At 45.5% G+C, this 23,863-nt stretch overlaps 1 protein-coding gene across 16 annotated transcripts in view; it reads right to left on the bottom strand.

Moving 5' to 3' along the window:
• Positions 1-23,863, bottom strand: part of ZMIZ1 (zinc finger MIZ-type containing 1) — a 353,591-nt gene that overhangs the window by 319,663 nt on the left and 10,065 nt on the right. For 2 of the 16 annotated variants that reach the window (XM_080598343.1, XM_080598335.1), the window contains exon 1: positions 3,433-3,630. The exons of 13 other annotated variants lie outside the window; for them this stretch is intronic. The gene's annotated coding sequence lies outside the window, so the exon portion shown is untranslated. One more of the 16 variants, XM_080598349.1, reaches the window with a different exon arrangement.

The raw sequence follows: 23,863 nt of genomic DNA, 5'->3' as shown, positions 1-23,863 counted from the left end.
GGCAAAACGGGCCAAAGACTTTTCTCCAAACTTCTGCCAGTTCATCACAGCTCAAAAGAACCATTGCAGCTGTAATGACAGCAAACCCAGGAGTGTGAGTATGGCATTATCAAGCTACAAACTACCGAAAAAAGCTGGGTTATGCTCAAAAAAAGTCCTCTTTAAGTCTGGAATCTGCCCACAGAGAATCAGTCTATCAATTTTTTAAAGGGTATTTCTTTTAACTAAACTCCTGTAATACATTTTATGCAGTGTTATATTACTAATAATTTCCATGGGATTTCAGGCATGAGACTTACCAGCTACCTCCTCCCTGGTGTGGGGGTAGGGAGAAGGAGAAGTGATTACGCTTTGAAGTTCGTATATAAAATATCTGCATGTTCATTTTATTGATTTTTTGAGGATCGTTTTATTTCTCTACGTTTTTGGAGTTACTCAAAACTTCTCCTGAGAGGCGGGTTGGTTTTTTTGTTTGTTTGTTTGTTGTAAAGAATCTTACCCCTCAATTTACTTTAGGAGAAGTTCTCAGGAGCCTCTGCTACTCGAGGGATCTCTCAGAAATGGTGCAGGAATATGCCCTTTTTCACAGACGCTTCAGAATGTGTGGAGCAGCTTCCAAGGACCTATACCTCCAAATTTTCATTTTACCCTCCATTTAGAGGTAAGATTTTGTCAAAATCTAAACGAGAAAAAAAAAAAAAAAAAAACATTTTCGTCAAAGCTTTTAAAGAGCAGGAATTAACAGCAGCTCTGTGCAGCAGGGGCACGTCCTCCCCTGCAACAGCACAGCTCAAAGTGCACTTGCACACTTGCCATACCCAGCTTGCAAGGAGTTACAACTGGGAAAAAATTTAGGCCAGCTTTGGCCCGGAGCCACCCAAATCTATTGCTACTGCGATGCAAAGTCACAAATTCATCCCTATTATGCACAAGTATTTCATTTGTGTTTCTGCAAACCTGATTTTGTTACGGGAGTGTGAAGATCAGGGCTCAAACATCAACTGAAGGAAAGCGTAAATCAGTGCAGCCCACGACAAAAGCTTGTGTTCCTCACAACGCAGCAGCTGAGGGTGTTCGAATTCAAACTTCCTTATCAGTGTTTACTCTTAGCAAACTAGCATGTTTATCTTTCCTTTATGCTGCAGATATTTGTGCCACTTTCCAGCTGTTTATGTAATTGTGACCTAAACCAGCGTTGACAGGGATTTGCAACATACCCGCTTGATTTTTTCAAGCAGCTGCTCTAAGACTAGGAAGTCTTTCAAATGATTTAGTCTAAAGATACAGAGAAATCCTGATTTACTAAGCAGTTTAAAACACAAACATGAAAAAACACATTTGGGAGGACCGGAAAAGCCACTCAACTGGTTCTCCTGATGCCTCCCCAGTACAGGTTGTTAATTGGAATACTAAACCATGGCCTCGCTCTGGTTTTAGCACAGGCTCCTTGACGACTAGTTCTGCTTTCAATTTCCATCAGAAGTATTATTACAAATGAATCGCTCGCTGTGTAGTAGCTGATTATAGCATTACATTTCTGATGTGATACCACCGTGTAACAAAGCAACATATTTAAAACTGAAGTTGGCTTTTAACCACTATTTCCATTACTAAACATTAAAAAGGTGCAGTTATCATTTCAGCCACCAACAGAAACTGCAAGGAAGACCACATATGTAGTGAGCATAAGAGACAGAAGTGACAGAAATTGATAAAAACTTCATCGCATGGCTGACATGCCATATATCAAAGCCCTAAATCTCATTCTCTGCTTGCCTCCAATTTCCATCAAAGCCTGCCAGCTGCACATTTATTGAGAAGTTTGTGATCTGACAGCCACTGTATTACTAACATTAATGATGCATCAGTCTCTAGAATTACTGGGGAAACAGTCCAATTGATTTTATTATTATACAGAGTTCCTCACATTTCATTTCAGGCAGCTTCCTACCACAAATTTTAGCAATAACTAAAAACGCTACACAGCTGATGCACAAAACACTAAGGCGAAATATGGTTACCGCAGCCTCACACCACTCCGTTCTCCCTCCAGGAGAGCTCCAAATCACTCAGATACCACTGTGTAACCCGTGAGTTATGGGTCTATAACTAAAAGGGCTTACGCAGTATGGTGTGATAAACAGTGCACCACTAATATTCACTAATTTGCCCAAGCAAGCTACAAATAGACCCACCGTGCCTTCAGCTCCCAGAAAAGCAGTTTCCCTAAAGTCTTATAAATCCCTGCTGTTGACGACATAAAATCATGGGTGTGGAAGAGTGTATAACATACATTGCCATATAGACTGAAATTGTTTCCACAGGTATCATGAAGAACAGGCACACATTTTTGTGTAGCAAATAGCCCAATTTACACTGTCCTTTTCATCCAAAACTTTCTCCACTGAAAACAAAATAAATCAGATAACACAACTATCACAGCTACTAAAATGATGCCATAATGCAATACAACAAATCAAGTCGTAGTGGCTTTTTTAAGCCATAACCACATATTGTAAATATATACCCAAGTTCAAATTTCAAGTATTTGGGAAGGGATCTCCCAGAAATACCCAGGATCTATTGCCATACGTCCCCGAACTCACTATGTCCTTTCCCCCCAGCCCCACTGAGCCTGGCAACGAAACCCACCAGAGGATTACTCTTGTCACTTCTAAGATTTGAAAGAGAACAAATAAAAGCTGTCATACTTTTAAGAAGAGACATTTAAAGGTTCCATAACACCTTAAAAAGCAAAAGTGAAATACAGTTTTCCTTCTCTATTTTTTAATCTTTTAACTTCATCTTTTCCCAAGTCCCAAACAACATTTTCCAGCGTTTGTAGTTAAAATAAGTGAGTAAACCACCATTAAGTCAAGGTCTGTAACAGTGGCAAGATGAAGACAGATGGGACAAACAAGAACTGCTGTAATGTAGAGTAAGATCCTTTCCCATTTACCTTTCTTCCCTTTTTTTTTTTGTTTTTAAACTTGACAACAGCAATTTAGTCGTTTTGAGTTTTGTAAGAAATGAATTAGAGTTATTAAAGTAGATGGATTTTCAAACAGATCAATACGAATGCTTTAAAAAAAATGCTACAAAAGACAGTACCATATCTGGTTCTATAGAAACTCCTCCCTAACTCCATAGCGAGATCTCAAATTACAAGCAACGTAGAAAAAGAGCTCATCACCAGCAAATGCACAGAGGGAATAAGAAACTGCTTCTAGATACAGAACAGCCCAGACCTTACACAAACAAGTCGTAGGAAATGCTGCTCCTATTTTTTTTTCTTATTTTCTGGCAATCCACTATTTTTAGAGGTGTGCAACACATCCTTCTCCGTGGAAGATATATGAGGTTTCCTTAACCTGCTTTCTACTCTCAGACTCCGCTCCCCAAGCAAAGAGTGAACATACCCAGAAGAATTACCTGTATTACAGTATGGTCTTGAATGGATCCCGGTTTTTACTGCATGCTCCGATTCACAAATTTGGAGGTAAATCCCTGCTCCAGACTGCTCACCTGACACGTGCCAGAGGAGCAGTTTGGCTGCTGCTGATTCTTTACAGATCACAGCCTGCAACGCCAAGAGCAAATGAAACGGATCCCAGCTCACTTCAGTACAGGCAACCGGTTCAGCAGTTCAGCTGCTCCCAAACAGGAGCAGAAATGTCGGAGGAAGGGGCAGTGCAGACCAGCCGTTCTAAGCAGGAAATAGTAGAGACAAGCCTGAAGCCGGAGGTTTGGTTTATGTTTCTTGTTTTGTTTTGTTTTGTTTTAAATGCTATCTACTTATCCACTTAAACATGTATAAAACTTTCACCCACGTTCATTCCCGTCTTCAAAAGTTAAAGGCACCTCATCAGAATTCCCTTTTGGAGTACCCAAAAGAGCAAGCAAACCAGGCAGGAAAACACAATTGGTTCAAGGAAGCAGACCTTTCCAAGTATCTTCCTGATGGGAATGGGCATAAATTTAAACATCCATGGACAGCGTAGAGAAAAGTCACAAGTACAGCTTCTACATTACTGGCGCAACTTACATTTACAGCACACACATTAAAAAAAAAATCACAATCATTATTTTGCAACGCATGTAACAGGCTAAACGCAGGCAACTCTAATAGGGAATTCATTAACTTGGGAACAAACAGTTCCTATAATTAGTTACCAGAAAATATTCAACATGCATTTACAGGTTTATTCTTGAACCACTAAGTGCAACTCTAGGCACTAAGGTTGAACACCACGGAGGGGGGAGGAGGGGAACAAAAACCCGAAGTAGTCTAACCACCACCAGTTACTCTATTATTCCCTAGATCAAGAATTAAGCGACACTTAGGCTATTTATTTGTGCATACAGCCGATTCTGTTTGTTAGAAAGCTGTTTTCCAACATGCAAATTGACTTCTTCTGTAAGTCAAACACTAGCATGAGCAAGCTGATAAAAATCACGTTAAACTGGGGCTTTTATCTCGCTTATACAGCTGGTGTAGATGCATGCAATCATACTGCTATTAATGTTTCACATTATTAAAAAGACTGCTTAAGTGGAAAGTACTTAATATTCATGAAGTCTCTTTAGCATCTGATTAGGTTCTTCCCCTTCCTCTGCCTCATGATTAATTTATTACATTTTTTACCTGGGCCAAAAACCTAACTATGAAACTACCTTTATTTTGCATTTAGCACACACTTAACATGGCTAAATAGAAAAGGATTTCTATTCCTTCAGAAGCCTAAAAGGAATAGTTATTCAGTAGAGAAGCATACTGAGCTTGCAGTTTAAACCAACAAATGCTTTTAACATACATTGATGTATGGCAAAAGCAAGTTACACCAACAATCTGGTCTGATAAGCCATTATTACATATTATTACATTAATAATTAGGCTCCTGGGGATGGACAGGAAGTATATATAAATGGAAAATGAGCCCTTGGAGACTTCACGGACCAATGGAAGCCTTAGACCCTGCATCCTCAAAGCAGAAGTTCAAATACCGTCATGGCAACCATATGCAGATTATCCTATGTCAAATAAATCATACCTTATGCCAAATAGAAGCACAGGGCAGTGCATGAGGGGGACATAATAATGGAAGTCCTGATTTGACCAACACATAGGAGGATGATGAAGTTACTTATTATACATCAGACAGCTTTCTGAGAACTTACAGAGCCTGTGTCCTTAAAGTATTTATCAACTTGATTTCCTAAAAAAACTCATCCCACTGAAATTGATCCTCTAGCTGTACCCTTCAAGAGGCCGTGAAATGGAAGACGACTCACCTGACTTTAAAGGAAACCACAACCATGGGTTGTGTCCTCTGCCAATTAAACCCCCACCTCTTTGAACTTCTGGGCCACCTCCTCCCCTAACGTTTACAGATTTTTCATATTTCATTTGTCAGGTAAACACAGAAGAGTTTCCAACTACAGCTCTGAAGAATCAGGAGCACTGAACGCTTGGCAAACAACGCTTGCCCAGTTGATGCATTTTCAGCTGTGCCAGACCTAGGCCTCAGTCAGTCCCGTTCTCTCCCCCAGCAGCTGCGGTGTACCTGCCCTGTGCCTTTGGACACTGAAGTTGTCATTAAAAGCAAATACTTGGGAGAAACGCAAACCTTTTGCTTGGGTGGGCCTAATTTTAGCCTCTGTATACCATGTCTGATCTTTCCATATGGTGTTTCTAACTACCTTTATTACTCGTATTCCCAAATGCCCCGGGGAGCGTGCCAGGCCCGGCCATTACACAGCATGAGGCAACAACCCTGGCAGCACGTGGAGGCAGCACCTCACCAGGATCCCTCAGTTTAAAAAAAAAATCAGCCACTTTTCAGCTTTTTTTGTTTAAGAAAAAGAATCTTAGAACACCTTAAGACTGATTTTAAGAGCTGAAAAAGAGAGGACTGAAATAGCTTTAAGTTCATCTCCTCAGCAGTAATAAATAAGGCCTAAGAGTTGGAGGCAAAGTTAACCACAACCCTGGGACTCGATCCAAGTCTCCCATGACAATAGGAAAACATTAGAACAGTAACATTCAAAATATTATTCAACTTTTAAAGGCTTAGCACAGTTCAAAGTCTCCTTTGTGGAACAGCACTTTTGAAAATGTCGGTCGCCTTCCAGGGAGCATTTCCTCCTCATCACGCACAGCGTCATTTCTGCAAGGAGGAACGCCGCCGCTTGGCTGAGCCAGGCAGGGGGAAAGTCCTTAAAATGACTGCAGAATTCTTAAAAGCTGGTAAAAGGCCTAATCCTATATAATGATTTACAAAGCGACAAGTGAAACCGATCTACTGCGACAGGCTGAAAGCAGACCAAGGTAAATAAAATTGCTGCTCGCATGGTCACAGCCTCACAGCCAACTGCAAAGGCAAGAGCAGGAACCCACAGACCCACACTAGGAGTTTTTTCACCCACCCATGCACCCCTCATGGTCTACACAGAGGGGAAACAGACCAAGCAACTTCAGAGAGTCAGGCAATCCTCCCAAGGCACCATTGCAGTTCTCACACAAACCCTCTTTGCATGGCAATCCCGGATTAAAAAGGCACAACTAATTTCTCCCTTACCCCACAAAAACAGCGAAAATAAAAATAAACCTACACCTAAGAGCTCTGTACGTCAGTTTTATTCATTAAGCTTGCAACTGCGGCACGGCAGCTGCAACACACAGAGGCAGCGCACAGCGCCAAGTATGTGCAGCCCAAGCACGCTGAGTATTTCTCTGGCCAGCAATTGCGATGTGGGTCAGCAAGGCCTGGCGCTACTTATTTACGTCTTTTTCATATATAGAAGACACAGGCCCACATTTAACCATTTGTTTGCTCTAAGGCACCCGAGGCAGCCCCTTGCCTGTCTGCACCCTGCAGTTACAGGGGTGCCAGGGCTGGCTTTCCCCACTAGAGCAAACCCACTCGGCTTCCAGCTGTGCAGCAAAATGCAGCCAAATGGGGGACCAGCTGCTTGTCCCCCCTGCCATAGCATCAGGCCCCCAAAACTAGCACCCTGTTCCTCCTAGATGGCGCTTCCAATCCCTCCCTCCTCACAGCTGGTGTGGGCTACCTCCTACCCCAGCACGGCAATACTGAACGGGTTTAAGGAGTGCCCCCACCGCACCACCACCATGCCAGAGACTACAAGCAGGTCACTGGCTGCCAAGGTCATCTTGTTTGTGGAAAAAATAAATGAAAACATTAAGACCCTAATATGGTAAAAACACAGCAGCAGCAATGAGGAAACATAAGCTTAATGCCTCCTCTAACACTCACTTAAAAACACCATTGAAGTCAGCTGACTCAGTCATATGACTTGGCAAAACTACCATTCATTAAAACAGTTTGGGGGTAAATTCAGCCTGATTTCAGACTTGCTCCTGCATTTTGTACTCTGTGCTGCTAAACCTCATCTCCGAGTAGAAAGCAGTCAATTAATTGAATTGGGGTTTCAAAACTGATCCTGGGCAGAGCCAGCCGCCCCTCCCGCCTGCCAGGTTGTTTGGGCACGCTGCAGCACCTCCAGCAACAGCGTGGGACAAGCCTGGGTGCAGCAGCAGTGCCCAGCCCGAGCCCCCTTTCCTGCAGGGAGCATATAAATTTTTCTTCATCTGAGTCTTAACTACTGTTTGTCCGCAGACTTGTAAAATACGCTAAAGAAACGCTTAATGAGACACTGATCTGGCATCCAAATGTTCTCCCCCATCCAGCCCCCCCGGCGGGCCGTTGCCTGAGCAGCACAGGCACCGAGGCTGCCGTTTGTTTGCCAGTTCTCCACGGAAGGAAGGAAGGAAAGTGGGCGGGTGGGCGAGAGCTGGAGCCGGCACAGCGTCGGCACATGGCTGGCATGCACATGTCCGCAGCTGCTCGCTACTAAAAAATATACGTCTGTACACACACACAAAATGCACTCAAAGCACAAATGAAGACAGCAGGTTGCTAGGACAGCACTGCTTCCTTTGTACCAGGAGCTAAAAAAATAAGTAAAAGTCACAGCTCTCGAGAGGACTGACATACACTGTGCTTATGAGACCCTACAGAAACACGATGAGCCCCATCTTTCACATTTCCAGGTAGTCAAGCACCTGCACATCTAGTGAGTTCTCCATTTACTCATCTAACAATACTGCTTTGAAACTAGCTTCTGCACCAAAACAGGGGAAGTCCAGGCAAAAGTTGGAAGAAAGATTGCATAATTAACCCCATTTTATTACTGGGACAGGCAGGCACTTGGAGCCTAAGCAATCTGTTCAAAGTTACTTGAGAAGTCTGCAGGGGAAGAATTAGCTGAATCAGACAACCGCAGCCCTGAGTTCAGTGACCCAAAGCCAAACCTCCTGCCCTCCAACCGAACACTTAACTCTTGCCGAGAGCGCCCCAGTAGTTCGAAAAGAGACAAGCACGGGTCTGGAAACCGGCTGTTACCTGGCCTGCTGCTGCTGCTGCTGCTGGAAGGAATCATGCATGTGGCCAGGTTTGCGTTCTCTGAACACATCTTGTTGCAGCACGGGGCTTTGCAGTATTTTTAATAAAAAACGTATTTTCAAAAGTACTTTAAATATTTTAGAAACCTGAAATAGGTTCCAGACTGCAAATATTTACACACATTCTTAACTTTATGTGCAAGGAGTTCAACTAAGTTCAAATAACCATTTTTATGTCTAACCTTAACTATGTACATAAATATTTACAGGATTGTGACTTTGATTTTCCTTCCTTGCGCTCACTGCATCACCTGGTTCTCGAGTGGCTGGGGTCAAGGAAGGGAGCTGCTTTCTCAGTTTCATGCATTAGCCCTATCCTGCATTGCCTGGCTTGCAAACAGAGGAGGAGCAACATGGAAATCCAAAACCCAAAACCCCAAGCTGCTTTTAAGTGGTTAGCATTCTGCAAACACATCGTCAAAGAGCTAGACTAGAGCTTCAATACCTGTACACATTCTGAAATCTCACACAGATGAATTTGAGCAGTCTACCTAGATGCTGTAAACCAATTTTTTTATCTTTTTCCTACAAAAAGCTTAAGTAGGAGTTTGCAACGAGGCAGCTCATGCACCCTTCGTGGAGATTTCCATGACACTGCACATGGATAAATCCTTGACCTATACAGACAGCGACCGTTTCAGACTTGAAAAAAATAAAACTTTGGTAGACTAATAGAAGTGTTATTCACAATGATTAAAAACTGGAAAGATACAAAAGCAGTTTTGGGAGCATGAGCAGCAGCACTTCCTCCTGGATCCTAATAGCAAAGCAGTGCTAAACCTGGTCTTCATCGCCCCAAAGACTTTTGCAATGCTGAGCACCAAAATCAAGGCATGCTCATCAACTTCCCAGTATTAGAAAGCAGGCTTGGTCCGTTTAAATATCATACTTCCTAGCCTCTTCCCTCTTCAGCATCAGTTGTAAGAAATGTTTTAAAATAGTGAGTTAACAATGTTGACCTGAAAGTTACTTTTATAGGTTTGTTTATGCATTTGATAGCACCAGTGCTTAGCTACTTTAACTATTTCCTCCCATAGACCAGCTCATCTGCCAGTTTCCTCTGTTTGTGTACAGCCTTTGATAGTGAAATAGGACAGAAAAAATGCTCCCGAGTGTTCGCATTCTGGCTTTAAAACCACAAAGCCTGGCAGAGTGATTCACTAACTGTCATAATCCCCCAAACAATTTACTCTTAAAAAGAAAACTCAGTATCTATTTTGCGCTTCAATATAAATAAAGCCTGCTGTAAGTTTTTATTAACTTGTAATACACTGAAGTCTCACCATTAATTTCTGAAATCCGCAGAGCTCCTATAGCCATCAGAAAACAGCATCCCATCAAACTCCAGCCCTGGAGTCCCTAACATGACATTAATGGATGCAAACAATCTCTTACTCTGGATAAGACAAAAGAAGGAAAATCAAGTGTCTGTACACAAACTGGCTTTAATAATATGCTATGAGAGTTGAATGGAATAATGACAAAGATGTAAAACAACACAATTTCAGTAAAATATCCTCAGATATAGTCACAAAATATCACCATGAATATTTATGGCAGAAGCTCATGCTATGTTACTCTCAATCTACTGACACATAGCATGATTTCAGTACGGTGATTTGTTCAGAATATAAGTACCAATCAGGAAAGGAAAAAGCAAGACCTCTGCAAAAAATAAAAATGAATCCATGCCCTTAGTTTTCAGAAAAGCCCTACAAATAAACAAACTCTAAAGACTTCAAAGCATTTGGAGTTTTTTGGATGGCTCACTTCATATTTGTGGAAAATGACAGATTTTCAGAAATAGCATGCATTGCACTTTATGGGATAGAGACCTGTTTTAGGCATTTTCAAGACTCAGCCACTGTATAGAAAAAAGTATTTTTGAAGAATTCTCCTTTTTTTCCCAATCAAAACAAAATTTTGATATACAAATAAAAGCGAGACATGAAGATATTCACAAATAGAGTTTGAGTAAATTTAATTTTTTGCTGAGAATTAGAATTATTTCGACTTTCAAAACTTTCAAAGTGATATTTTTAAAATTATTTTATAAATCAAGGCTGGCAGTACTGAACGTCTGCATAGAAAGTTACCAGCTGTACTCCTATTTGAGCGTGATTTTCTTCACCAAGCTCTTTACGCCATGCTGTACCTCAAACAGCAAGAGTCTGCTCGCTGTGTAGGGACAAGGCGCAGAGCCAGGTCACCTGCACGCACGCGTACTTGCTAACTTCAGGCGTTATCAGTGTACCAGAACACTTCACTGAGATTGCTTAAAGTGTCCCTGGTTACATACATAGAAATAGTGGCCAGCTTAAGGTTCTCACTTGCTTTTATTCATTTTACTTGGGCAAGTTTCCTCTGGAAGCTGATGAAGACAGCTGTTTTATACATTTCCATTGCACAGGTCTGTGTCCCCTCCTTCATATGACGCCTAACAAGTGAGAAGCCCCTCCACTAACACGCACTGAGCAATCAAGGGGGATGTGTAGGCCTCCGGGACCGTGAGGCACCCCGCAGATGACACACATACACCTACAACCAGAGCGATATACTCTGCAATTACCCAAGCAATGGGGCCACTCGTGAGCTGGCCTGAGAGCCAAAACCCCACGCTGAGCTACAAAATAACACTAAGAGCAGGGAGCATAAAATACGGCACGCCATGTTCCTTCGGGAACTTAAGGAATAATAATTTAAAGTCACCACTGGCAGCTAGTCAAGCTTTATCAGCCAGGGTTATCTGTATCGCTGCGGTGCCCAGGAGCCCCGGTCCCTGCACGTTGCAGGAACGGGACCACTCCTGCATGGTCCTGCAGCCGTGTCCCAGCCATGAGGCAGGAGCAGGTGGCCAGGGGCTGCTGCCACCGGGCCTCTGCCCTGGGAAGAGCGGGTCCCAGTGCGAATGCTTCAGCTCTGCACAGGGGAGCCTGGCTCAGACCTCACCGTGCGCTTTCTGACAATATACTGTGGTTTTATCCGCCACGGACGGGTGTGCTGGAGGCATCCCAGAGGCATACCAAACCTAGGGGAGGATGGGTGTCGAGGTTAGTGCTACCTCCTGCCAGCTCTACAGTGCGCAGTTCCCATGACCTGCTCTGACAGAAAAGGAAGCCATCCATTTCAGTAGAAGAGCAGTTCATACAGACAAAAGAGGGGGAGGGGATCCCATGTTGCATAAGATCCACATTAGGGCTTCCACAGTCCGTGGCACCTGGAGGCACCCTCTGCAGACCTTTCTGCTCCTCTCCAGAGCAGGCTGCCCTGGCCCTGCCGCACTCCCCAGGTGCCCATGAGCCAAAGACACAGCCGAGGCCGAGCGTTTCCAGGATTACCTCGCTTCGCTGGAGACAGCGGAGATGTCCAGCCTCCCAAGTCACCAGCTCGACCTAGGAGCTGGCCGGTGCCTGGCACAGGCAGTATCAGAAGAGCTAAGTTCTCTTCACTGACTTGGTTCTTGGTTTTGGGACCGCCGGCCAGTTCCCAGGGCTGTACTACCAGAGGCCAAGTGGTGGCCAAAGCAGAGAAGGTCACAGGTAATTTGTGTCCCCATTTAGTGAGCGCCTACCTGCCCCCAGCAACAGATGCTCTAGCACTAACAAGAATGTAAGTTTATGCAAATCACAATATCACTTGACCCAATCTATTTTTGAGTATTTTTTATTTTATTATTTTTATTTTTATTTTTATATATTTTTTTTATTTATTATTTTCAGCTAATTGTGAGGCTGGGGATCCATTTGACTTCCCAAGGCAGGAACAGCAGTTCAAGTGCTCCTCCCCAGCCCCACGCAGCTTTGCCACCTGTGCCATGCTCACACCATGACCTGCACGTCCACACGGGGAAAAAGAGCAGGGAACCAAGAGGTGGGGGCAAGGAAGGAGAACCTGCACAGAAACGCAAGAAGGTTTTTGTTTTCTCCATCAGCTCAGCAGTCTGATTCATCGCACACCTGTACAAACACTGATGCTAACGCAGCGTATGGATGGGAGTAACGTGCAGCAGGGAACCAGAGGCTGAAGCAGTCCCAACGAGGCCAAGCCACAGCCTGACGATGGAAGCACTGATCACCCGTCCTTCTCACAGAGTACAGTGCTTGTACTGGGCATCACGGTACAGCTCCCACAATATTAACAATATTGCTTACTCCTGGCCAGGAGAAACAACTGAGGAAAACAGTTCTGCATGCTGCCCCATGCTCAAGCCACTGCACATCTGGTAGCGATGGCCCCTTGCTCACTTGTCACCCTCCCTTCCTGGTGCCCAGTGACCCTGTGCTGATGGCATGGCCAGCACCATCTCCAAGACACACTGCTTCTCGCCATCTTCCAGAGGACACAACAAATGACACAGATGGGACCCGGCTGGGCACTCACACACCTCCCCTCTGTGGCTCCTGTCAGCATGGGGACTCGGCAAGGGCAGGATGTGGCCATGCTGGGGACAACCTGGCCAAAGTCCTGTGCTGCTAGGAACAGAGCTCCATCAGGTACATGTCCTCCCGCTTGTTTTCTAAAAATCACCGTGCCACCAGCCAGATGAATGGCACCCTTCAGCAATTTCAGCATTAAATCAAGGGAGGATGGAAGTTCAGCAAAACTTCAACAAAAATGCACAAAGACTTGCGTTTGAACGCACGATGTATGTTACCTAAATGCCACAGGAACATAGAAAAATAACTTCTCTGGGACGGCTGTTAACTTTTGAAGATTTTTCTGTAGAAGAAAAACATGCATTTGTTCCTGGAAAAACAATTTGTTTTGGTGTGTGTAAATGCTTTTTGTTGCTTGGGGGAACTGGAAGGTGACTTCAGACCACGGGGGAAGCCTGGACAGCTGAGCTGGGGGGGTTTTGGCCCCCCACCAACCTGCCTCCTGCGTTCCCAGCGTGGCCCTTGGTCAGCGCACGGGCTGGGCGCAGTGCAGCCAGCCGTGTCAACAGCAGCTACCTCAGCTGATAATTAACCTTAATTGGGGCGGGGGGAGGGCGATGCAAAGGCTAAAAACACTCCCCCAAAAAACAAAGCCCTTTACCCAGTCAGTGACCTGATCCTACTGACCGTGAGTCACACAACCAGTGACCTTAACGGGAGCAAACATCGGGGCAGGAAAGCCTTTCAAAACAAGACCAGCTAATCATGGAAACAGCCTGGCGCTGGCTGTTCTGGGGCCGTACGTACATACATGTGTGTGTGCTGTAAGTGGGACCTACAGCTTTACGTAGACCCATGATTACCATATATGTAAATAATAATGTAAATACTGTTGTTTAAAGGACCATCTCCTGGGAACGCTTTATTTGTATGCTTTAAGTACACTACTTAAAGCCTCGGAGGAGGACAGCTGCTGTCCAACCATAAGCGCAGCGCGTTAAAACCACAATCTCCACCCCGAGCACCTGCGGACACAAGCACAGCCCCACCAGGCACACCTCATGCCAGCAAACCTGCAGCAGCAGCAGCGCCCACAAAGGCTCCCGCTGTGCACAAGATGCTGCATTTCGAGTGTGTGCGCAGCTCCTAGGGCGGTGACCCCGAGGGCACCCAACACCGCGCCGCCCTAGCTGCTCTGCCTGCATCCTGGTCGCGAGCAGCAGCAGCCCGCGTGCATTACCCACTTCTCACGCCAAGCCAAGTGACAGCGTACGCATCCAGAAGGCAGTCTTCTGAGACCCCGCGCTCACACGGCCATGAACGTGCGCCAACTGCAACGCCCTTCTGGAGGCTCGGCGCTCGCGGCAGGAACTTGTGACCGCCAAACCCTCCCAAGGCTTGAATTTACCAAGAATAATGCCCAGTAACCAAAAAAATAGAAATTAAGGTTGAATATTAACATAAAAGACTTCAGAATTTGAAAGCGTTCTGCCACGTGATGCTTTCAGCTATAATTAAAATATGGCACATGTGTTTGACACTTATTTTTTAGTGTTCAAAAACATTTCAGTCGCTAGCCCTTTGCCATCTGTTTCCTATCGTTATTCCATTAAAATACTTTTCATTTCTCTAACAGTGCAAGAGTAAGATTTTTTTCCGGGTGACTAGATCGTTATCTCCTTTACTTGAACTGTACTATTCCAGATTTTTACTTTTTTATTTTGTTTAGGAGCATACAGGCTCCTCCCATCTGCCCCAAAGCACGGGCTAACAAAGCAAGCTAGCTTAAAACCAGCCAAACACATCCCCTTATCTCCACCTTCCAAAAAACACTTCTTCAAAGTCTCCGAGGAAACTAAATAAAACAGCTCATCAGCTGCAAAAAGCATTAGGATATTCCTCCTAGAAAGGAACAGCTCGCACTGGCACACGCCCGGGACGAAAACAAAGGCTCGGCACACAGTACGGAGATGACACCAGGCGAAACACTCCCCGTTCCCAGGCAAAAACACTCGAGCTCGACCGACTGCACCAGCGCGAGCGGCCGTGCAGCGGGGAAGTCGCCCACGTACGAGGAAGAGGTGGTTTCTGAGCAGTTATCAGGAGCGAGCGCAGTAATTCTTACCTGGAAAGTGCTGTTTGCAGCTGCTCGCCGATTTGTCAGCGCTCTCGCTGCTCTTGCCTCATGATTTATGATGCTCTACCCAGCACTGAGCCTTCTATTACTGTCCTCATTTATTGCCTGCAGCTGTCATTCTTACCAACAATTCTACTGCTGTTTGTAGGTGAGATATCAGAGGTATTTAGCGTGCACCTAGAGATGCAATTTTAATCAAACCTCCTCACAGGCAGTATTTAAGTGTTAGCACAACCGCACAGAGTGCAGCAATTCAGGGGGACTTGACCAACCAAAATTACGACAGGCAGAACTGTTTATTCATAAATGCCTCAAAAGGATGGATGTCCAACAGTCCTGGGGACATCCGCTGATTTGTGAGTGAAGATAGAAGTAGTACCCATAGATCACAAAGCCTTCTGACAGGTATTTAAATGCACAACAAGTATATTAATACAAATTCAGCAACTTCACTTTTTATTGCCAAAATGCCAAGGAGGTAAATCCAACTACACCTTTCTCACCCTGTATTTTTTCCCAGCCAGCAATTTTCCCCCTTAGAGCAGCCAGTTTTTTCAGCATCTCCAAAAAGCCTGCTGCATCTGCCTGTTTTGGACTAACAGCAGTGGAAGGGGGAACAGGTTTTAAACCCAACAATTGCCCTTCAAGCTCTCAGCGCGGTTTCTGGACATGAACAATTTGAGAACCAGAAATTTTAACCCACACAGTCCGTGCTTCATTTGGGGGAAAGCCACGAGACGTTGGACAGGTTGACAAACAGGGGCACAGCATTGCCAGCAGCCTGCTTTGGGGAGGGCGTCCCCCAGGCTGCAGCACAATGGGGCTCCCTCGCCAAACTGCAGCCACCACCACAGAGCACGGAACAGAAACAAGTACAGAGTCCCGGAGCTACGTCTAGTACTATTTTCACATACACACTGAAGACCCAACTCCTTAATGCAACTGATAGTAACAGCATCTCTGTTTATTCAGGGAGTTTCTAGCGCTTGTGACTGTGGGTAAAACTTGAAAGTATGAACCCTCAACAAGCCCCAAAAGCCAGCTCTTACAAAGACGACCTTAGCACTGTTTTAAACGATCCTATGGGCCTGGCTTCTGGTGCCTGATTATTTTAAGGTCGGCAATCTTAAATTAGACCGATCAGTACTCTAAGCACTGAACCCACATTTCTATAAGTTCTTTTCTTCAACACCATCCATGGTACACAGCATGAAAATGACAAGTCAAAACCAACAATTGTGAATTTACAGTCAGAAGGTAGCCTGAAGGCCATCGTTGTTGTAGTCAAGCTTTATTTATAGCTTAACAGATAGTGTCAAAATAGAAGCTACAAATTAAACACGTAATTCTCTAAAAGGAAAAGTGATGATGCATTACACTCTACTACAGTAAGGTACCGCAGAACCTCCGGTGTCTGTAGGTTAATACTTACAACGTGTGTAGATGTCAGCTGATCCTATTACCCCTCCACGTCCCTGTCCCTCCACCCAAGATGACTGGGTCACATCGAGATCAGTGCACAGAGAGAACAGGCACCAGGTGGGAGCTCCCATTAAACCATTAGCTGGTGTGCAACTGTCTGCTCCCAGGTTAACAAACTAAGCCTGCTTTTAAATAGAGCACTAATTGGAGCACGTTTTAGAGCTCAGGAATATACGACCTTCAAACTCTTCTGAGGACGCATTTCATTTGTTTAAATGCACAATACATCTTTTGTCTTCCCGTAACACTTACTAGGAAAGTAGGTCTTAATTGCTCATACATTTTTGGTTGGGGGGGGTAAGGGGGAGGGAAACAAGCAAAATCTGGACCTACCTGTGATTTGATTTTGACACATTTATGCACACACATACACTTTTTAATTTCAGCTTTTGCTCCTTTCCTCTCCTTCTCCCTATGTCTAACTGGCATAACCACAAAAGGTGTACATTGGGTGGAAGTAACAAATCTATAGAGAACACGTGCAGTCTGTGCTTTACATAAAGATGTACTTTCTCGTAGGACCTCTACATTAGCTTTTAGCACAGATAAGACGTGTCTAGTTCAACAGTCACCCCCCTCCTCTGTTGCAGAAGGCCCCTCCGAAGACAGAAGGGGGATCCCTGCCCCGGCACCCACCCGACGTGCCCGCAGCACTCTGTCACCTCTGAGAGCCTGAGACAGAGACCTCCTGCTGCTGAGAGCATCCCCAAGACTCCTCCCTCCAGTCACCCCGTAACTGGGGAATTAAACACAAACACACACCAAAAACTTGGAAGCTTCTATTGATCATTATCTCTTTTTTTAATCCTGCACAGGATAATTTCTTTTATTGGCAACAGGAGAAAAAAGCCAAAATTTTCCAAACCTCACGCAGCTGAGAGGACAACTCTAATTGCTTTTATATTCAAACACAGATTCCCATCCCAGCCTCAGATGATGCCTCTACAATCTGATCACTCATGCATGTATGTATGGCTCTTTGCTGACAAACAACCTGACTCCTCTACTTGTGCAACTTGCATTACTCACACGGAAGCCTTGGCAGAGGCAGGCCAACATATGTTAATTACTGGGTTGCATTATAATAGGTCTAACATCTTGTTTCCCATCCAGGGTTTTAAAATAAATGGAAACAACAGTCTCTTTGGATACAGAAGTATGTATTTTTGTATCTCGAACTAAAAATATTCTACGTTAAACACACAAATAGATCAACTGCCAGAGAATTCCTGCCTCCTCTGTGTTCCTTTTGCAGGGTTTAATCCTTACTAAACGAAGATGTCAGGCAATCTTCACAAGAGATTAGCATATGTGCATTTGTATTTCGTTACAAATTATTCCTCAGTCAGGTGCAGCAGTGACAAGGGGAGCTTAACGCCGCAGTCCTTCATTACTTCAAGAAGGAGTTTATCAGGTGAAGTTGTCTTCAGCAGAACAAAGCATAAATTCATGAACGCTGAAGGAGCATGAATAGAGCAGAGCTATACTTAAAAATGTATTTTTTCATGTGACAGGAGATATGAACTATGTTTCTTCGTTGTATGATTTAGTATGCTGGGATATTGCTAGGACAAGATGTTGGCAACATTACAAGTATTTTTTGATTTACATTTCTCTTTATTGAGAAAGAGGTGTTGAGGGCTGGAGCTGTAGTTTCAGACAAAGGAGAACGAAGACTCGGTGCTGACACGCTGCTGTTCCTTTTTGGATGACCAAATTCAAAGTTTTAAATGAACATTTTAAAACAGATGACACCACAGAATACCAAAAATATTAGAAATTTTGGTGGAATTTTCAGAGGAGTAGTACTCCAAAAATAGGCATGAGTACAGGACTTTCTTCCACAAAAGGTTTCACGAGGGGTTCACACACTGAGAGAATAATTTATCTACGCACTCAGGATACAAAGTTTAATAAAATGAAAACACCATCTCTTAGAATTCATTTTATTTCATTTTCAAGTGATTTAACAAACCTAATGACAGAAGTGTCACACGACTGTGACCAGAAGCCTCGGGAGCATTATGCTTTGCTGTTCACCACCACGCTGCCCAGCACCCCCCAGCAGCAGCCAGCCCCCGGCCGTGCCGGCGCCCACGCTGCTCCCCTTGTGCTGCTCGCCTTGCTCGGAGCCCAGCCGGCAGCAGGCAGATGGTGGCCAGTAAGGAAGCTATCAAGCCGTCTTAGTCACCATGGCAGACCCCGGGAGCTTCACAACAGCAGCCTCGCTGCCCTCCCCTTGGCTCATTTCAGCTCACTAAGATGTTTACCTGCATGCGTCTAGTACTCCCAGCTACAGGGCAAACAGACGTGAGAGCTCTCTTAGGTGTCCATGTCCAGTGTCATGCCTGTGAAGACACCGCTGCAGACACGGGTAGCACTGACCCCAGGTATCCAAAGGTTAAAAAATAGTGCCCTACAACAATTGCTGCCCGGGGCGAGCAACCATGCTCTGTTATCCTAGAGGCAACACGCCAAACTCTTCAAAATGGATGCTCAACATATCAATCAGTTAACAAAAGGAACTTCAACAGATGAATCCCAAATTTCACATATTTTTGCATTTATTTAGAGACAAAGCAATCCTGATATTTTGCTTAGCGATTAAAAAAAAACAGCCCTGAATTTAAGGTGCCCATCTGCTTGCCCCCACCAGTTCCTCAAACCCCAGCTCTGCACCCCCTGGCAGATGCCTGCTCCGCTCCCCTGCAGACCGCACGCCTTCCAGGTCCCTCCGTCTGCTGGCCTCTTCACAAAGAGCAATCTGCTATCGATGAAGGTGGAATAAAAGTCCTTTCCGAGCCTGCTGTAACCCCAATAGCTCTGAACTCCATAGCACTGCCTTTTTCAAGGCATTTGCACACACAGCTACCCCTTAGCCCAAGCCTGAGCAGCACCGAGCACCGCCTGCTCTACACCGGGGGCTGCCTTCTGCTCTCAGCCTGTGCTGCTCCATCAGTAAGCGTGCCCATCGCCTCCGTGCTCAGGCTTCATTGCAATTTCATGTGGTCTACACAACGGCTTTAAAATATTTATCACGTGTCCTGTTGCTGATTCCTTCTGAAGTAAAAACAAGGTCTGAATGTTCCTCCCTTTGTCTGCAACACACCTGAGCATCATCTGGTACGCCAGGCTTCATCCTGAAGGCAGGCACGTTACTGTTAGGAGAAGTCAGAGTGTTGCATCTTTCACACCTAAGCTGCACCTTTGTTAAATATCGGAATTATTTGTTATTAAAAACACTTCAAGGGCTCCCCCAGGTTTATTCCGCACTTTGCCTCCCATAGGTTGCCAGCAGCTGTTGCCATAATTTTCTTGTCCCTTGACGAAGAACAACGTCAACTGAAGCAGCACCGTCTGTGCCACAAGCCAACAGCAGGCACTCAAGGGAGAGGTGCGACATTCTTCGGCCGGGCTTCAGAGCCCTCCTGGCACCCAGCGCCTGCTCCCAGCACTGTTGGGTGTTTGAGCGTGGCCAAGACCCCCCCGAGGTGTCCCCGCAGCAGCAGGACATGGGCTGGGAATGGGCCACAGTGGTACACAAGCCCACGCATCTGAGCTCTTGAGATGGCTTTAACCAAGTTTTCCGAGGCTCTGCTACTGACCTAAAATAACTTCTCCTTACATAATGCTGTTATGATTTTAATGTGTGAGATGTCAGAGTTTTACAGTGCCAAAAGCCAAAGCTATGCATTGAGCTGGAAAGCCAGTAGGCTCCTGCGTCTAATGGTATCACACTCCAGCTGGACTGTAATCCCAGGCTTTTTAAACCAGTGATGTAAGTCTGGGAAGAAATCTCATACTTGAGAGGGGGACCAAAGAGATGCATGTATAGTTCTTGCAATACATTTCTCACAGAGCAACTGAGAGTGGCTTTGAGCCCTGCCATACAAGCTGTATGACAGCAGACCTCTCTGAAGCAATAAACCTGTGAATGCAACAAAGCTGAACACACACTACATCCATGGCAAACCAGCCTCATGAACACAGCACGCTGCACTCACGTTTCCAGTCATGGAGCTGCCACCTGTGTCTGCAGGCACGCACCCATCACAGCTCAGTACCATGACTTGCTGTGAAACACAGACAGTGGCTGCTGGGGCACTTAATGGCTTCACAAAGCACCTGAACAGCAGAGACCCCAGCATGCAGATAGTCAGGATCCCGAGAGCATTTGCAGGATGACAGCTCACAGCCCAGAGTCTTTTTAGAACAAGCATTCCCATCTTAAAAAAAAATAATAATTGTTTAATCAAATGTAAAGTGCATCAACCTGCGCTAAGAGGAGGAGTGAAGAAAAGCTTTCTTTGAAAATGCTTGGGGCAGGCGTTGGGTTGCTGCAAGGGAGGCCAACGTAAGCTGTATACTAGCTCTACACAAGTTAACTTCTGTGATCCCATTACTGGGAAAAGGGTTATAAGAGCATTAAACAAACACAGACTTTACAAGCAAGACACCAAGAGATCGGGTAGACTACCTGACAACCACATCATTCTTCTTTCCCCTTGCAAACCTGCAGGATAATAAACCCTCCTCTCTTTGGTATATAGAGAGATATATAAACAAACTGTTCTTCTGAGAATTCAATGTCAACAAAGTCTTACAAAATGCTTTTTAAAGCTTTTATCCTGCCTATTTTTTTATTGGGGGGATAGAGGAAAAGCGGCGGGGGGGGGGGGGGGAACGGATGGAAAGCCAAATGGATCTTCTGTTGGCCCACCAATGTCTTAGCTTTAAAATGCAAATGTGACAGCACTGGTTGTCAAACTACTCTGGTTGCAGTAACTTGTATTTTTGCCACGCATTTTAAGCAAAAACACTTTCTGAACAAGTTTTCCTGTTGATAAGGTGTGTTTTCTTAAAATCATTTACACAGCAAAAAGCTTTTACAGTTACACGCAATGCAAAGGAAAAACTAAAGTGTATGTTCAAGTGATGATACATAAGGTACATGGCTATTTTCAAACCTCCTACGTGGGCAGCCCACCTTCTGGTTGGACGAGCAGATGCTCAGGCCAGGCTCTGGGGCAGCAGGACGATGGGGCGGTGAGCTGCCCTCACCTCCTGGAGCATGCAAGGTAACCAGGGCATGCTGTCCTACAGCCCGAGCCACAAGCCTTTTCTCACCGCCACTCAACTCTTCCTCTTTGTTTTCTTCCCGTCACACCTCTAAAACAACCAAAGGCAGATGGCAACCTTTGAGCTGGAGGGAGCATGTTTACCGGGCGGCTGTTGGACAACGCTCCAGATCATCCTGAGTGAACAGCGCAGGGGAAGGCTCTGAGCTGCAGCAGCATGCAAAACCAGTTGTAAAAACCCTCATGAGCTTAAGGCTATTATTTTTAAACCTTCAGTGAGGTAGAAGCAACGATCAAACTAGTGACAGCCCACCTTCTCAACATCTGTGAGACCAGGCAGAGCCCAGGGAAGGCCAGCCCCAGCCCCTCTCACCAGCAGCTGCCCAGCAGGAGACAGCCTCAGCAGCACCCTGCGCTGCCGCCCCCGTCCCACCGTGTCCTTACACAGTGAGCCTGCATTCGCTCAGTTCATCTGTATTTGGAATGGGTCTTGAGGAATAAGAGACCTGCCCTTCAAAATTTCCTGATGGAGATAGGGGAGGGCGTGCATTTCAGGGCAGCCTAAAAGGCTCCGCTGTTCTCAGAGGGAAGCAGGAGTACAGCCAAGAAACAAGCAGATATTCATCAAGGGAACTGTTCCTGCTACCAAGCAGCCAACTGAAGCCCCTACTATTCTGTCACATGTCTATGTCACTGCAGCCCCAATAAATAAGCCCTTCTGATTAGTTCCGAGACCATCCGGAAACCAAGAAACTGGTAACACTCACTTTGCCAGCTGGTCAGCCATTGCAGACCTACAGCCTTGATGACACTAGAAAAGGAAAATCCAAAGACAACACAAGCTTGCTGTCTATGTATTCCTTTTCTCTCACTCCTCAAACACATATCCAATCAGCAAAGATGGCAAATGGTATTTCCCAGCTGCAAAGAGCTGCAACTTGATCCAGGCAGAGCTTGCCCACGTTTGTGCATTGGGCAGACCAAGCAGGCAGTGCTCTCCACTTAACGCTATGCTGACCAGATGGACTGCGAGCCCGAGTCACCAGAGGCCACCAGGCACAGCTCAGGGCATCAGAACCAGAGCTTTGAAGACAACAATCAATTCCCGTGATGGTTTTCCATGACGCCCGTGGCTTTCATTCTCATGCTAGCCCTGACGACGCCCAGCTACCATCCATAGGTTAGAGCTGTCCCCACTTCCCAAGTCCGACCTGCTCTTCTCCGACAACACGAGGCTGACAGCCAGCACCACGGCTCTGTGCTCGCAGCCAGCACCGAGCACCTGAAGCAGGGCTCTGCAGGGTGAGGAGGGCAGCACTGCCAGCGGGTCGGGCGGCCAAGTATCATCGCCTGGCTGTGGTCCGTGGGCTGCAGGAGGACGCCTTCGCACAAGGACATATTGCTTGTGTAAGTCAGCTTGCCATCATCCACTGGCATATAAACACAAAGTCAGGAGGGAAAAAACAAACCAAACTCCTTACGAAGACAAACAAGGAGCAGGAGGGGCAGTCCAAATCCAGTTCTATGCAATTTCCACCACTCAGTAGCAGCGTGCACGTTCACGGCTTTGGCGTGATGTCTTGTGTCCCTCCTCCCCCCGTCCATGCTGGACCAATAGCCTGCCCACGTCACTTTGGGAATCAATTCAAAGCTGCTCTGTTGAGTCAAAACAAATGCCGGATTATCAACAACGGGATGCACTTCCTACATTAATCCTAATGGAATGCTAACGTGATAACTTCTGTGCCACTACCTTGACATTAATATGCTACACAAAACAGCTCGATTTATCGAATTACCTAATGAAAGGACAGATGGGTCTGAGTTCAGGGATTTCATTAGGTCCTAAACCTTATTCAGAAGAGCGTCAACCCCACTAGCAGGGACTGTGTTTGGCTGCCCCAGGACTCGGTAGAGGAGCACAACTTTTCCTGTCCTCTGTTACAGGTCTAAGAAGTGCAAGCAACTGAAGGAAATTATGGGTGGCCTGGGCCAAATGAGTGCCTATCTAGGGCTTCCAAAGGGAACGGTCTTTAATGAGTGAGTCATTCCCTGAGAACTAAGTTTCTCTCTGTTGATACTTGCATGAGAAATTTGATGGAAAGTGATTTTGCCTGCCTAAAAATAGCTTTCTTTCCCCCTCCCCCCAGATACAGAACACCCACAGCAATTTGCCCTGCTTGATAAAGGGTAGTCGCACAGTACCGAAACCCCCAAACCTCACCCTTCCAGGCCATGTAAGCTCCAGTGCAACTTGGAGGATTAGAACCAAAAACAACACAAAACAAGTGTAGGACCATCCTCT

The sequence above is a fragment of the Anser brachyrhynchus genome (assembly GCF_964034855.1).
Source record: "Anser brachyrhynchus genome assembly, chromosome: 6".
NCBI classification, from domain to species: Eukaryota; Metazoa; Chordata; class Aves; order Anseriformes; family Anatidae; genus Anser; species Anser brachyrhynchus.
Note: the sequence above shows the minus strand (reverse complement) of the source record. Positions and strands in the feature narration are given on the sequence as shown.